Source organism: Bombyx mori, chromosome 7 (assembly GCF_030269925.1).
Source record: "Bombyx mori chromosome 7, ASM3026992v2".
In the NCBI taxonomy this organism is placed as follows: domain Eukaryota; kingdom Metazoa; phylum Arthropoda; class Insecta; order Lepidoptera; family Bombycidae; genus Bombyx; species Bombyx mori.
Window position 1 is genome coordinate 3517232 of NC_085113.1, and position 15777 is coordinate 3533008.

At 35.7% G+C, this 15777-nt stretch overlaps 1 protein-coding gene across 2 annotated transcripts in view; it reads left to right on the top strand.

Annotated features, from left to right (window-relative positions):
• The first annotated feature begins 465 nt into the window (after positions 1-465).
• Positions 466-15777, top strand: part of Btl (fibroblast growth factor receptor) — a 109181-nt gene continuing 93869 nt past the window's right edge. Inside the window, exon 1 of one of the 2 annotated variants that reach the window (XM_012697583.4) lies at positions 466-713. The gene's annotated coding sequence lies outside the window, so the exon portion shown is untranslated. 2 annotated transcript variants of the gene reach the window in all.

The window sequence follows — 15777 nt, forward strand, 5'->3', positions numbered from 1 at the left end:
GTACTCTACTCATTACGCATTAATACAAGTACAGGAAATTCGAACACATTTTCGTACGTAAATACAAGTCAGTACAATAAATTCGCGCCATAAAAATGATGCAGTATTAAAAAAAAAAAACAATCAATAGACACAAATGAAGAGTAAAAAAAAAAACATAATAACATAATGTAGGCGGCAGTTCAAATTTCGAACAAACTGCGTTTTAAAAATTAACAAGAATGTCTGCCCCACTTTACGAGCGCGATCCCGTACGAATCATTGAACTAGTGCCAACATTAACAAAACAAAATTAATCAGACGGACAAAATAAATCATAATGCAAAACGTACTATTATGTAATGTACCGTTAAGACTTCGTTAAAGTTTCCCTTAATTTTCCTTCGACATGCCCGTAGAAAGAGACAGCGATATAAAGAAATTCGAGTGAGAATGAATTCGATGTATATCTATGGCTTTCGTAGCGAAGAACGCGGGCGCAACGCTGAAAGCTACAGCAATTTTCTTTCTTCAGTCTTGCTTCAAAGCTCGCGGCGTTAGGACGTGTCGCCGTTTATTCTAATTGTAATAAATCGATAACGTTTTTATCCCGATATTATTTTTCGGTGACTGTGTTCTGTGTATTCCGGTGACCGTTTTGGTGAACTGTTTTAAAACTGTTTTATTTAATATTGGGATATAATCCACGGCAGGATTGTTTTCATTCCACTAAGGTAAGGAATTCTTATTTTAAGATGTAATTAAATTTAGAACACGTTATATATTTTTTTTTGAAATGAGACGATAATAAGTTTCATAAGAAATAGTGACTCATGTGTTCCCGGTATTGTTTACGGGAGTATAAAGTTTGATAAGAAAAACATATTTTTTTCATTACTTTTATATATTAATAATTTAGTTGAACAATTTATAACTCATGTTCCTATTGTTTAAATGACATATTAATTGTTGTAATTAATACGTCAAGTCTTAATCAACCATAGATTCCATATTAATTATGTATAGGACACTATTATCTCAATATCCTATTCGCATTATTAACATCGATTTAAAACAATCTGACGATGTATCTTCCTTCGAAGCATGTGTTGTATATTACGATAATCGAAACAAAACTTTGTCGAGACTGATAGTCTAAGACCGGGTTTTATTAAATCACCAATCAAACATAGTTAAAGTTAACTAACATTTGCGCATTTTGATTTAAAAAAAATACTGGTTTGTAATCCTAGTTATAAGCTATGTTAACAGAATAAGCCTTCGTAACCGGAATTCAGGTTACCACTTAGTATCAAGTGGGCTGTGACCTCATCTATCTGTTGCTATCTAGTTATGACAAAAAAAACCATAGCTCTAAGATAAACTGGAAGCATGCTTGTAGCCATTTTTCCTCCAGTACTAAACCTGCTACTCTTAGATAAAAAAAATTTTTTTTTTGCTTTATTTGGGTGGACGAGCTCACAGCCCACCTGGTGTTAAGTGGTTACTGGAGCCCATAGACATCTACAACGTAAATGCGCCACCCGCCTTGAGATATAAGTTCTAAGATCTCAGTAATAGCTACAACGGCTTCAAACCGAAACGCTTCACTGCTTCGCGGCAGAAATAGGCGGAGTGGTGGTACCTATCCGCGCGGACTCACAAGAGGTGCTACCACCAGTGATTACGCAAATTATAATTTTGCGGGTTTGATTTTTATTTCACGATGTTATTCCTTCACCGTGGAAGTCAATCGTGAACATTTGTTGAGTTGTCCACCCGTGAAACTGCTGATCTATCGGTGAATTCAGTTCATATCTCGCTACTCAACTTATAACTGTACGTCAACTTCTTGCTATCAAATAATGACGAACTCGTCGCCCAATTGACGGATGACCGTCATTAATGGGCATCATCAGGGTCACAGATAATTTAGGACTTCTTCAAACTCTTGGTTTCAACAAGGATATAAAGATATTATTTTTCTAGAACAACCTAACGGTCGTTAGTGCGAATTGTTTATTAACCATCAATCATGCTTTCAAGATCTTAAGTGTTTCTTGTTACTTGTTCTTGTTCCGGTAGGCAGCGGCTTGGCTCTGCCCCTGGCATTGCTGAAGTCCATGGGCGACGGTAACCACTCACCATCAGGTGGGCCGTATGCTCCGTCTGCCTACTAGGGCAATAAAAAAAAACATATTTCGTGTGTGTTCGTAACAGTGAGTTGTGTATAGTGTTATTTAATACAGTAACAGCTATTTATTGGCGAGTGATATAGTAAACTAGCTGGCCCGGCAAACGTTGTTTATGAATTATTTCTAGGAAAGATAAATAACCTAGATCCCGACTGCAGCGCCATCTGCCAGGCTGATTTGTAAATCTAAACCATTCTCGAATCCACCTGAAGGTACACAGAAATTTCATTAAAATCGGTCCAGCCGTTTAGGAAGAGTTCAGTGACAAACACACGCACAGAAGAAATATATATATTAAGATATGCCGCCAATACAGAAACCGTGAATGTCGAAAAGCGCGCTTACAAAAGATATTCGGTTGAATATCTGCATATTGGAATCCTTATTATCAACCGATACGTACCAATTAGATCCGCGAATAAAGAAATCTTTATCCGCGAATATAGGTATTGGGTGGCACTTTTTTAATCCGTGAATAGTGAAAACGCGAATGTAGGAAGCGCGAATAAGGAGTTTTTAGTGTTGTTTAAAAAATGTCTATCCGTGTTTCTTTTCGCTACATTTGTTCGACTGAGCTTAGATTTAGTATGGTACTGGCTGGAAAGTTATTGGCAATTTCTCGTGGTACCGTCGTCCTGCGAACCGATCGTTTGTTTTGAAGGCGGGATAGCATTTATCCCGATGCGTCTACGACTCCAGCGCGATGTCGGATACGGAACATCAAAGTTCCATTTATGAAAGGAAATCCCTTTCATATAATCTTTGTCTATTATTAAATGTTTATTAGTATTTCGAACTGTTACTTTATTTACGGATGGCAACATTTATTAACAAGACTTCTTGGCGGGAAAGTGAAGAGTGATGTTGTTTTGTTTTAATTATATCGATTCAGCGCTTATTCGATTTAAAAAGTGTATAACTATGTAGTATTGTAGGAGGTTTACAAGTATGGCGAATTTGAACAAGACCACGCGTGATGATAGCCTCGTTTTTGTTTTAAAAACTCTCTAGAAGTTTCGACAGTGACACGCCATTTTACTGAGAATTATAATTGAAGATTACCAGAAATAAAATAGCTTTTAATTTCAGTTATTAATGTCCGTACACTAATTGTAAACTGATTTTCACTTTAAATCCGCATTGAAACATCTACTTTGGAATTGCACAAATGCAATTTGAACTAATAAACAGTGAATATAATAACTTTATGACTACAACCTAATTAGTACTGGACTCATCGCAGTTTATGGCGTAGGCTGGCAATAAAGCTTATTGTTTGCCTAAGTATTTTATAGTCTTACAATAAACGTGTAGAATCGGAATAGCTTGACCGATTCGTGCTTTTATGATGGAATCTAGTATTTTTAGTTTGCTTTGTAATTGCCATTGCATTGTCTTGTCGAATTAAATATGCGCCTAATTCTTAATTAGTTATGAACGAGCATGTGCAGTACCCAGTCATAAATATTGCACATCGACCTTTGGAAAGAGACCGTCGGCTAATTTCGGCTTCGTAGAGCGCTATCTCTTTCGCACACTACCTGCTATGTGACGTTTGTCAAGTGATCTGATTTGCCGATATGATGCGTAAGACTTGTTGAAGTTATATGAGCTTTATTCAGTACTATGTCAGATAAGAAAGAATAATTGCGTTATGTCTTTTGTTCATTTGCGACGAATGACGCAAAAGATGCGGAATATCTTGAAACCTATCAATGGCGGCTGAACGCAATGGGGTGCCTTCTAATGTTTCGATAAAAATAATCAACAGTCTATTTACTTTGTAATTGTAATATTATTGATGAACAAAAAGGGCTAAATGGTTAAATCTTAAGCTAAGACGGCTCAGATACTCATCGAGGATAAAAAGTACGAATACTGGACAAACAATAAAATGGTCCCTGTATGGAAGCCAAGGTTCTCTGGAACTGAACCGAACTTGAGACCCTTTTAGCATTCAGCGTGCGTTTCAAACGCGTAACACGTGGCAAACAATGTGTTTTTGTTACTATCCGACACAGAAATCCATCGAGTCGTTCCTCCTATATTTAATAATTTTACAAAATCTATCTATCTATATATAAAAATGAATTGCTGTTCGTTAGTCTCGCTAAAACTCGCGAGCGGCTGGACCGATTTGGCTAATTTTGGTCTTGAATTATTCGTGGAAGTCCAGAGAAGGTTTAAAAGGTGAAAAAATATGAAAATGATCGGAATTATATATAAAAACAAACAATTTTGTTTTTTCTTTGATCTGTCCCCGGTCGGACGGATTCTTTTTGTTTTTTTTTTTAAGTTTTTTTTATACAAAAGTTTAGGTTTTTTATTTATCGATTGAGGCACTACGAAGTCTGCCGGGTCAGCTAGTGTTTTACAATTTGTGAAATATGTAATATTAGAGTGTACGTCATTATTCTAATAGGGATTTAAGTTTAGACTAGAACAGCCTGCAGCTTGTTTGTTTTGCGAGAAATCTGACTAACAAAAAACCTCATAGCAATACTGTTGGATGAACTACCTCAAAATCACCTCAGTCAGCCGGAATATCGTCAAGTATAAAAAATATTTTATAACCTTTTAAACGTCTCCTTATAGTATGTTAGTATTAAACAGTACTATACCAGTATTATACTGGTGGTAAGATCTCTTGTGAGTTCGCACGGGTAGGTACCACCACCCTGCTTATTTCTGCCGTGAAGCAGTAATGCGTTTCGGTTTAAAGGGTAGGGCATTTACGTTGTAGATGTCTATGGGCTCCAGTAACCGCTTAACAACAGGTGGGCTGTGAGATCGTCCACCCATCTAAGCAATAAAAAAAAACAGATATATATTTTGCAAGCAGTTAATCGCGATCGATAAAGTCTAGCGCGTTTCTTTTATCGTATTGTTTTCGTAGTACAAAAGAGTCACCTTGAAAATTATAATCAAGATACAGATATCGTTGTTTTAGATTATTCGTATTTTATTGGATACTAGTTACTTTTATACATTGTTTCATGTTGAATGAAAAAGTGCGTTTCAAAACGAAACACCCTACAATCCTACGTGAGAAAGAAGAACAGTCGGTCGTGTTTTTGTCCCTGTTAAAAATTTTCATTGTCTGTTTTTCTGTGCTTTATTTTTTTGTATAAAACATAAAGAACTTGTAAATATTAATAGTGATTTAATTAAGATAGCTGAATTATATCGTTAAAGCTTTCATCGAAAATCACTGGTGGTAGGACCTCTTGTGGGTGGTAGGGGTCTTGTGGCACGGGTAGGTACCACCACCTTGCCTATTTCTTACGTGAAGCAATAATGCGTTTCGGTTTGAAGAGTGGGACAGCCGTTGTAACTATACTGAGACCTTATAACTTATATCTCAAGGTGTGGCGCATTTACGTTGTAGATGTCTATGGGCTCCAGTAACCACTTAACACCAGGTGGCCTGTGAGCTCGTCCACCCATATAAGCTATAAAAAAAATTACCACAGTAGATGAAATTTTGTTGTTTAACAATGACTCCACATCTTTCTAAAGCCAATATTCTTTCCGGTAACGTATAATGCGATCCCAACACGTGGTTCCGAAGGTAGCAAAAAAATTTAAGATACATTCTGATGAAGATGTTCACCCGAAAAATATAACGGACGAGTATACTCGTAATATGAGTATTCGTAATAATCGTTTATGGTAGTCGAAGTATTATTATAATTTACACTTATGCGTTAGCATTGGCTTACATTTAAACAATGCGTCATATTAAAATAAATTAATATTGTTTTTCAAATGACGTTTGAAGAGAATTTAAGTGGCATCAGTTTGTCTTTGCTTCTGGTATTTTAAACTTTTCGTAAATTGGAGTTAGGTAAGTGTAAGTTTTATGACATTCGTCGGCACTAAGATTTGATTTCTGCTTCATATTATTCAAATATATTAGAAGACTGGTATTATTTAACCTTCAAGCCTCGATGCTTGTACTACTACTACTACTACTAGTATCCGTCCCTGTTCCCGTTATCTGGGGTCGGGTCTCCTCACTCTACGGCGCCAGGCTGATCTGTCCTGGGTTGTCGGTTTTGGCAATTGGGCTTTCTTAAGGTCTCCTTCGATGTTTGACCATTACCGTTTGGTCGATGGCGGGCGGCCTCTACCTTTCTTTTGTTCTGGCAAGCTTAATGCGATTTTCACTAGATGGTCTTCATCCCGTCTCATGATATGGCCATACCATCTAAGGCGATTTTCCGTCATTTTGTCTGTGATTGATGTGACTTTAAAGCTCCCCGTATGTATTGTACTACAGTCATACTACAGTGCTATAATTTGCTCTATGGATGTGACGATTCTGGTGACTATATCCTGGAATATAACTTCTATCAATCACAAATATAATTGTTACAAGGTGTGGTGTGAGCATATGACACGTGGTTTTTATTCCTACCAGATTTAGATAGCAAATCAGTTAATCCATATAACTGTAACATTAGACCTTTTTTTTCATATGCTTTTCAATTTCGAATGCTTTCGTTTCTGTAATATTTTTTATTGAGGCATCAAAATATCAGTGCAATTTTACGGCAAAACTAGCCAACTCGTCGTAAGTTGCACTCTTGTCGATCCTAATTCGTGTAGTCAAAACATTTCCATGATGCTTTAATTCAAGAAGCATAGGAAATATTTAATTCGGTGCATCATAACCAGGAAAATTTCCAATGACTCATGTGATATAAAATTAGACGAACACATTTGCTTTGCTTGCGGATTCGCTCGTTACGAATTCCCACGCAATTTGAGGGTGCTTCAATAAGACGTTTGGTTTTGAATGTCCGCCATGTTAACGGTTTTCCTGGGTCAAGCTGTCACTGCTTGACAGCTGACAGGTAAGAACTACGTCATTAATATTATTAATTTTTTTTTATAAAACTAATGCTTAAGGAATAGTTACATTGCATTCTGTAGAGCCTATCATGAACTGATATTGTTTATTAAATTGAAAGTACTTTACCTCAGGTGGCGAAATTTGTTGGCGTGATGCTTATTGACTCCTCTAGTGAGTTTGTTTATTCATATGGCGCAATAAAGAAGCGCTTGGAAAGCAAATTCAGTGATAAAATTGCGGGTCCATCCAGTGCTAATAAAAGCAATTGTTTTTTTTTTTACGTGTTCACTGAGTTATTCTATAGCCAGTGTCTCGCATGCGGTGTGCTCTATAAAAATGGCGCGAAAATAGAATTTCACATGTGCCCAATTTACGAGTTTCTCGGAAACGCTGGCAAGTGACCCGTGAAAAAGTTGTAATTTTTTTTTATTTTTATGTTGTGATAATGTACTTTATGTTAGGTGAATAGTTTGGAAACCTTAAATTAAATATGTTTAAATGAGGTTATATATTATTACATATATATAATCCGAGTATTTATTTTTGATTTCTACAGTCGGTAGGCTACATTTTTAGAAATTTTCCTAAGAGAATACATATTTAAGTAGTCTTTAAGAACTGCTTCCGCTATTAAGGAGTAACACCATAAATGACCATCGAAATAGCAAAACAAAATCATTTGAATTGTGACCAGAATCAGTTAGGCAGCACCAAATAGTTACGCGATTAGTTTCAAGGGTGTAACAGCCATGACACAGAATATAAATAAATGAGACTTCGACCTCATGTCTCAAGGTAGGCGTTCACTTTGTGAGGTCGATGGGCTCCGGTAGCTCCTGAACACCACGATAGTTGAGAGCTCATCCCACGATCTAGCGCAATACAAAAATAGCGGAATTTTTCTAAATTTTAAAATCACATATTCTAAAACAATTTGCTAGTTTAAAATAAATGTAATAAAAAAAAATGTTCATATAATATATAGATTTAAAATTTATTTTCTCCCATAATCCTAACACAGTGAGAAATCCTATATAAAACACATAAAAATACGTAACATTAAATTAAATTCATATATTAGGAGCGTGCATTTTTCTTGTTGCATTCCGATTAAGAATATTTTTAAATTTTGTTTCCTTTTCATTGTCAAGCGTTCTATTTTCGTTGTGATTCTATGCGGCCAGTGTTCTCGATTCGTGCACTTGACAAATTTAATCACGAAATTCAATCGTACGAATTTGAACTCTATTTCTTAGCAAAAATAACTCTAATAATTTTACGAACGGCAGAGATGGTTTGTAATTATTACTCTGTGACAAATCTTAACGCAAGTTAGTACCGAAATAATGAACCTTAAACTTTAATAGTGAAGGTTGCAAATCGTTTATGTCAGATAATTATTTTAATCTTCATGCTTAAAATTAAAAGTATTTTTAAAATGTATACATAGCATTTGTAGTATGGAGCGATGATTTATTTTAAAGTTTATTGAAAAACAAAAAATTCTAAGCGTGTTTGGGTTTGCTTAAACAATAAATTCTGGTCTTTAAATAAAGCATCCAAATTGCGGTTCTATTTTGGGCATGAATATTTTTCAAAGCATAGGCTAAGGCGATCCTTATTTATTCATGTCGTGTATAGTTTTTGACATAGTGAAAGATAAAACTTTCATATCTTTCCCAAAGCCACATTAAAAAATACTGTTAGCTCAACAGTTTCAGACAAGCTTCTAAGACGAAAGACTTAGTAGGTACGTGAACATTCTCGAAATCTATGTTTAAAATTCCTGTAAGTCCTGTTTTCAAATGATAGGCTGACTCACTACCCATCTGGTATCAACTGGGGTCAAGATTTCAATTTAATTATTTAACAATAGTATCGACTTTTAGAGCGTAACGCATTTCAAGAAGATTGCTGCTTCGCGGTTGAAATAGGCAAGATCTAGTCGTACCTGCCCACCAGTGTAAGCTTAATTCTCATTAAAAAAAGAAATTGTGTTCGATTTTAATTTGCATTTTATTTTAAGAGCTTTGTTCATAAATAATTATTACATCATTTGTTGCCTACCGCCATGTCACCACGCGGAAGTCCATTATTCAATATGGCGTCGGCATACTGTGACATAAAATGCCCATAATTATGCAAGCCACGGCCCGGGATAGATGATAGAATGAAAACTAATATACCCATACAAATTAGATTGTTTTAGCATATCTTGTTATCGGGAGGCCGATAGATATTTGGTTTTTTAAAAGACGGATGTGCTTATGTTCCATGAAGTGCTGTGTTTACCGCTCCTGAAAAACGTGTATGACACGCGAAATCGTCTCATTTGTGTTTAATAATTGCTGTTCCAACAGTTGTAGTCGGATGGCAAGACTAATTTGCGACATTAATAGGCAAGGTGGCTTCTCCCCTTGCGACCTTTCAGTCTTGTTCGTTTTAGGGTTGAAGTCGTCGTGACCTAAAGGATAAGACGTCCGGTGCATTCGTGTTGAGCGATGCACCAGTGTTCGAATCCCAGGCGGGTACCAGTTTTTGTAATGAAATATGTACTCAACAAATGTTCTCGATTGAGTTCCACGGTGAAGGAATAACATCGTGTGATAAAAATTACTGGTGGTAGGACCTCTTGTGAGTCCGCGCGGGTAGGAACCACCACCCCGTCTATTTCTGCCGTGAAGCAGTAATGTGTTTCGGTTTAAAGGGTGGGGCAGCCGTTGTAACTATACTGAGACCTTACAACTTATATCTCAAGGTGGGTGGCGCATTTACGTCGTAGATGTCTATGGGCTCCAGTAACCACTTAACACCAGGTATCCTGTGAGCTCGTCCACCCATCTAAGCAATAAAAAAAGGGTTTTCTACTTCTTATAGCCCCGAACTCTTCATCAAAATAGTCCTACGATTCAGCCCTAGGATGTGATAAAATTAATCACATATTTCCTTTCGACATCATCGAGTATTTGCACATTCATAGTATCATTGTCAAGTTATCGAGAGGTTAGTTGCTATCATATCTAATATCCTGGCTTCCTGATAGATACAGCCGTAGACGCAAGGAAACAATTACTGTCAAGTGACGTGTCCGGACTGTCAAGACTTTAGCTATGACAATAGTTTATTAGATTATGTACTATTTATTTTATGCAACATTTTTTTCCACCTTTTCGTAGATTGTATGGTCTCGGAAATTTATTGAGTACTTTTCGATATTTCAACCGATAATTATGCAGGTGGTGGTTGGGTTACTATGTTCAACCCATAAAAATGGGTGAACATAGTTGCGGATTTTTTTTTTGTAGATTAATTGCCTCTACGTACCGTTTCACTAGGTTTGGGCATTTATGGTAGATTTTTGGATAGTCCCATTGGTTTTTTGGATAGCTTGTTATGTTATGCCCCTCACACTAGTACCTAAGTCATATATCAATTCTCATAAACACATAATATACTCTAACTCTTAGTTCTTAAGTTCTAAATCATGTTACTATATAACATACTTATTTCCTCATGTTACTAAATCATATGTATATTGTTTACTTTACATCAGATCTTCGTTTGGAATTAGAACATTAGTTAATATTGTATTCCTTTCACATTGGTAAAATTCCGTCATTTATTAATTGTGTCCTTACGGATTCTAAATATGTTTACCAATAAGGTTCATAGTCTAAATGACTCATTTACTAATTGTTTAGTAAATACTATTCATCTATAAATTCTCTTTCTCCTTGAAACCGAGGAGTTCGTCATCAATCTTCAAGCTCATAACATCGTAACTGTGTCCGTGTAACATCAGATTTTTGTATAAATAAATTCAGTGTATATTAAAATAAAGTTTTTTTTAAAACTACAAAACCGCTCACCGCGTAACAAGCTGATATAGATACGTTTTAACGTTATAGGACTAGTGGCTGTTATTGATTCCTATAGTGAAATGACCTTTCACAGCATATTTCTGGCTCACCAGACCAACGATCGAAGCATTACTCGGAGTTTTGTTATGTATCAAACAAGATTTTTTGAAAGATACCATATAAATTATTTTATGTAGATATAAATTTTAATAATTTTAATAATCTAAAATTATGACCACTGACATGTTCGCGCAGTAATATTTGACAGTTCCGATTCAGTTACGACAGTTATATGCGTAATTTTAATAGAATACGCGTTATTAGTTAGAATTCCAAATTGGAGATTTTGAACTCTTAAATCAGTAACCGTAACAGTAATCAGTTGTTAACATTGTGCTTAAAAGATATCGGCTGATCATTATAGTAATAACCAAAAATATCGATGATAGATTAAAAAATAGCTCTGTGCTTTTAAATCCTGACGGCATCCATACAAATCTCATCACAGTAATTGGATAATTCATTCTGCAGCAAAGTATGTCGTGTAGATCTTTGGCTTGCGATCTTTGGTGATTAGTCAATAATAAAAATTACATTGAAGAAGAGATTGTTTTAGCATTTAGGTTGTATTCGCTACAGAGACTATTGGAAGCAAATTGCTTTTTTTTTGTATCTGCGTATATTATATTCTACGTGCGTCAGATGGTGGCGGGATAAATTCAGTATTATGACAGAATGTCGTGATGTGAAATTATATTACTAGTTGAGACGCAAGGAAACGATTAGCGCTGTCTGTAACGTGGTAGGACTATCAAGTACCCATAGTAAAGACTTTGTAAAACTTAATAAGAGGGCTATGAGTTAGTGTGAGTGTTTTAGCGTGAATGTTTTGTATCCGTAAAATAATTTGACGCTATAAGTAGTATATATTTCTTCTGTGTCTGTTGTCTATATTCTGTAGAGACCAAGTGTGCCATAATTGAACACACATACAGTCTCAAAACCGCGACTTCTCTCGTTAAAACCACGCGCGATATCACGGCAAAACGTAACTAGACCTATTGAATTATGTTTTTTTTTTTTATTGCTTATATGGATGGACGAGCTCACAGCTCACCTGGTGTGAAGTGGTTACTGGAGCCCATAGACATCTACAACGTAAATGCGCCACCCACCTCGAGATATAAGTTCTAAGATCTCAGTATAGTTACAACGGCTACCCCACCCTTCGAACCGAAACGCATTACTGCTTCACGGCGGAATTAGGCAGGGTGGTAACCTACCCGTGCGGACTCCCAAGAGATCCTACCACCAGTGAAAAAATTATGTGATTGCATTTGATCTATTTCTATATTAATATGACATGATTTGGTGTTTCTTTGAAGTAAAAAAAAATAACTAAATTAATTCTTTAAAATTAAATTACCACGATACCGCGTTTTGATACGGAACCGCGTGCGAGTTGCAAGGGAGACGATTCTTTAGGATCACATTACGTGACATTCTATATTTACGTCGCCGTTTCCTTACGCAAATAACATAGCTTACGATATAATATATTTGTTTTAAATAATAGCCGACATTCCATGTTCAATCTTATGTTAACAAATTTAATTTAATTTAAAATTTGAACTGAACTTTTGACGGATTGTTCTGTTAGATAATTATTATCCTTCATCTGAGGTGTTGTCTGAAAGAGATTGCTTTTACATCGATAAGACTGCCCATTATACGTTTTGTGTTTAATTTCTTGCAAATGCAACTTAAGTTGGTGAACAACAAAGCATGTTCGACTCTAATTTTTGATAACCCTATTCACTATTTTTAATAACGACTTAGCCTTAAATGAGATTAAGAGTTGTAGAAAGTGTCAAGAAATAATAAAAACTAACTATTCAAGAACTAGCTCGTTTGACAAGTTGCAAGCAAATTGTTGACGCGTGCTTAGCGCGATTGACGTTTGACTCAATGAGGGCATGCAATAAATTAACTGGCAATTTGAGTTTTTCTTTCAAGCTAGTTGAGTGTTGGTTGTCCTGCTTACACTCAATAATTATAGAGGTGCAAAAACGAGACGGATGTTTGGGATTGAATTACGTTTATGACTTTTCTTTATCTGCCAGTAGCAATGAGGGGCTATTCAGACTGATAAGCGAGCCCGAAGGAACTTGCTAACATCGGCTCTAGCAAGAGCAGTGATTCGCTGAATGTACCACCAGATTGAAATCGCGACCCGTTGAGAAGATCCGGCTTGTAGCTCAGTGGGAAATATCTATGGAAAACTCGAATTTGCCATTTTACAAGGATTGGAAAATGTATAAGACTTCGCTTCGGCCTTTTTGAAATTTTTATTTCAGGATATAATTTAAAGCATACAAGACCTGGCTTCGGCCAGATATATAGAACAGACAAGGCTGTATGGGCTTAGATCCCCTGGCCTTTCTCAATAAGGAATAAATGTATCAAAATAAAAAATATCTATGGGACATCATTTTGCAAAAAATGTACTAGTGCCGATTTAATTTGGATTTAATTAAAATATTAACAACGAAGTCGTGCACATAAATTTCGTAAATTAATATTTACCAAAATTAACATTCATCACTAGATGAATTTTCAGAGTTTCAACAAAATTCTTATTCCCTTAAATCAATCTTGGCAGAAACTTGGCTCTCTAGCGCATAAACTTTAATCTAAATATATCTTTGATATATGGCCTTACTAGCGCGATAGCGTTATAAATTATTAGAGCGGCACATTATAAATTCGTCGGTTTTTCAGCTAGAACTGTCAGTCGACTTGTCGAGTCGATACTGAAACAAAAAAAAGAAAGATAAATTAACGAATATTATCAGTTGAAATATTCTGTCGTAGCTCTAATGTTGCGGTTATTAATTATGGATGTCGTTTAAGACGTAATGACGCTTTAGCGAGATTTATTGACGTGTTTGGGTTGTGATAGTGAAATATTTAAAGGTGCACTATTGTTTTGTGACTTGAAAGATGTTGATACATACCTTGGGCTTACCAAATAACCAATCCTATCACCAATAATTCAGGATTATCTTTGAATGTAGATCAAAATTAAATGAGAAAAATCAGACATAGAAATAACACGAATTTTTATTTTAAATTGATTTTTTAGTGATTTTTGCGCTATCTTGCTTCGTTCTATTCTCTAGAAATGCTTTTGATCCTTAACAACTATGTTAACAAGATTTCACGCGTGACTTATGAGCTTATTATTCGAAGAGACTTAAAAAAAATCCCGATTTTACAAAACACATATTCCACCCATCTTAATTGTGTTGCAAGCTTAATATTTTTGCACGGAATTTTTATAGAAGATTAGATCCAAATAAATTAATTTTATTTTTGATTAGGTAATTTTCTATTTAGATTAATTATTTTACTTGATTCCAAAATTTAATGGGATCTGTGAAATAATAAAATAAAAAAACCCGAAAACGACTCGTGTCGTGAAATTGTTAAAAATTATTGCCATATGAATTATTAGTGTAGTAAGTTTTTGTAATGCATTTTTTTCTCCCCGGGATTAAAAGTTCGCTTTTAGTCCCTGGCACGCGGGACAAAAGTACCCAATTCTCACCGCGGGAGAGAATAAAACTGTATAAGAATCTAGGGCGAGAAGTGGAACATTCCAACCCGCAATTGACAAAACAATTCGCGGGCGTGAATTTTCTCCCTCGGTGCGTAATATACTATTTTTTATAGATGACACTGCGACAAGAGCTTCTTGTTTGCTACAGGTTCGAAAGGATTCAAACAAATATTATTTGTTGACAACCATGAGCGGCTGTCACCACTGTCAAACATTAACTACCCAGTTATGCAGTAAATCGTATTAATCTATGAGTGGAAACTTCCACAGAGAGTTGGAGACAGATTATTATAGGCAGACTATTGTAATATAGTCACTAGACTGTGAAGGATGATCTTAGCGTGATCTCAGCTCGAGAACAATTGTTTGACCAAAAATTTGATAAATCATTGTTTTTTTTTTATTGCTTAGGTGGGTGGACGAGCTCACAGCCCACCTGGTGTTAAGTGGTTACTGGAGCCTATAGAAATCTGCGACGTAAATGCGCCACCCACCTTGAGATATAAGTTCTAAGGTCTCAAGTATAGTTACAATGGCTGCCCCGCCCTTCAAACCGAAATGCATTACTGCTTCACGGAAGAAATAGGCGGGGCGGTGGTACCTACCCGCGCGGACTCACAAGAGGTCCTACCACCAGTAATTAGTAGGACAAGTCTGTCACATATCAGTCGATGCCACCTTCGAGCACATGCATCAACAAGATGGCATCGATATGGTTGTCGCAGTTATTGCTCTAAGCACCGGTTGGACCAAAAGCATCTCTGAGCTGACCATCGACACCATTAAATACATATCGAAAGGGGGGTGGGGGACAAGCGTAAAACATAAACAAAAGAATAAAGACATTTATTTTAAGAGGTTTATTATCAGATAATAACAAAGTCTCTTATTAAAATCACGTGAAACTATGGTCTCAAATATCAAAAAAAATGTTAACCAAGAAATCAGTTAACGTAAAAGGATCGTAATAAATTGATTACATTGAATTTTTGTTAAATTCCAAATCGAGAACTGAAGGGATATTTGGTTTAAGCGAAATTTCGCTTAATACGCGACATTTATCTTTGTAAATATTAATACGTGAAGGAAAAACATTGTATCCCTTTTTACGACAATTGCGCGGACGGAGGAGTATGAAATTTCCCACACTTATAGAGAATATAGAGAAGGAGTGCACAATGCTAATATTTTATTTAAATAATGTTAATAGATATATTAAATCAATAAAGAAAACATTACACCCACTACCATGTATTTGACGCA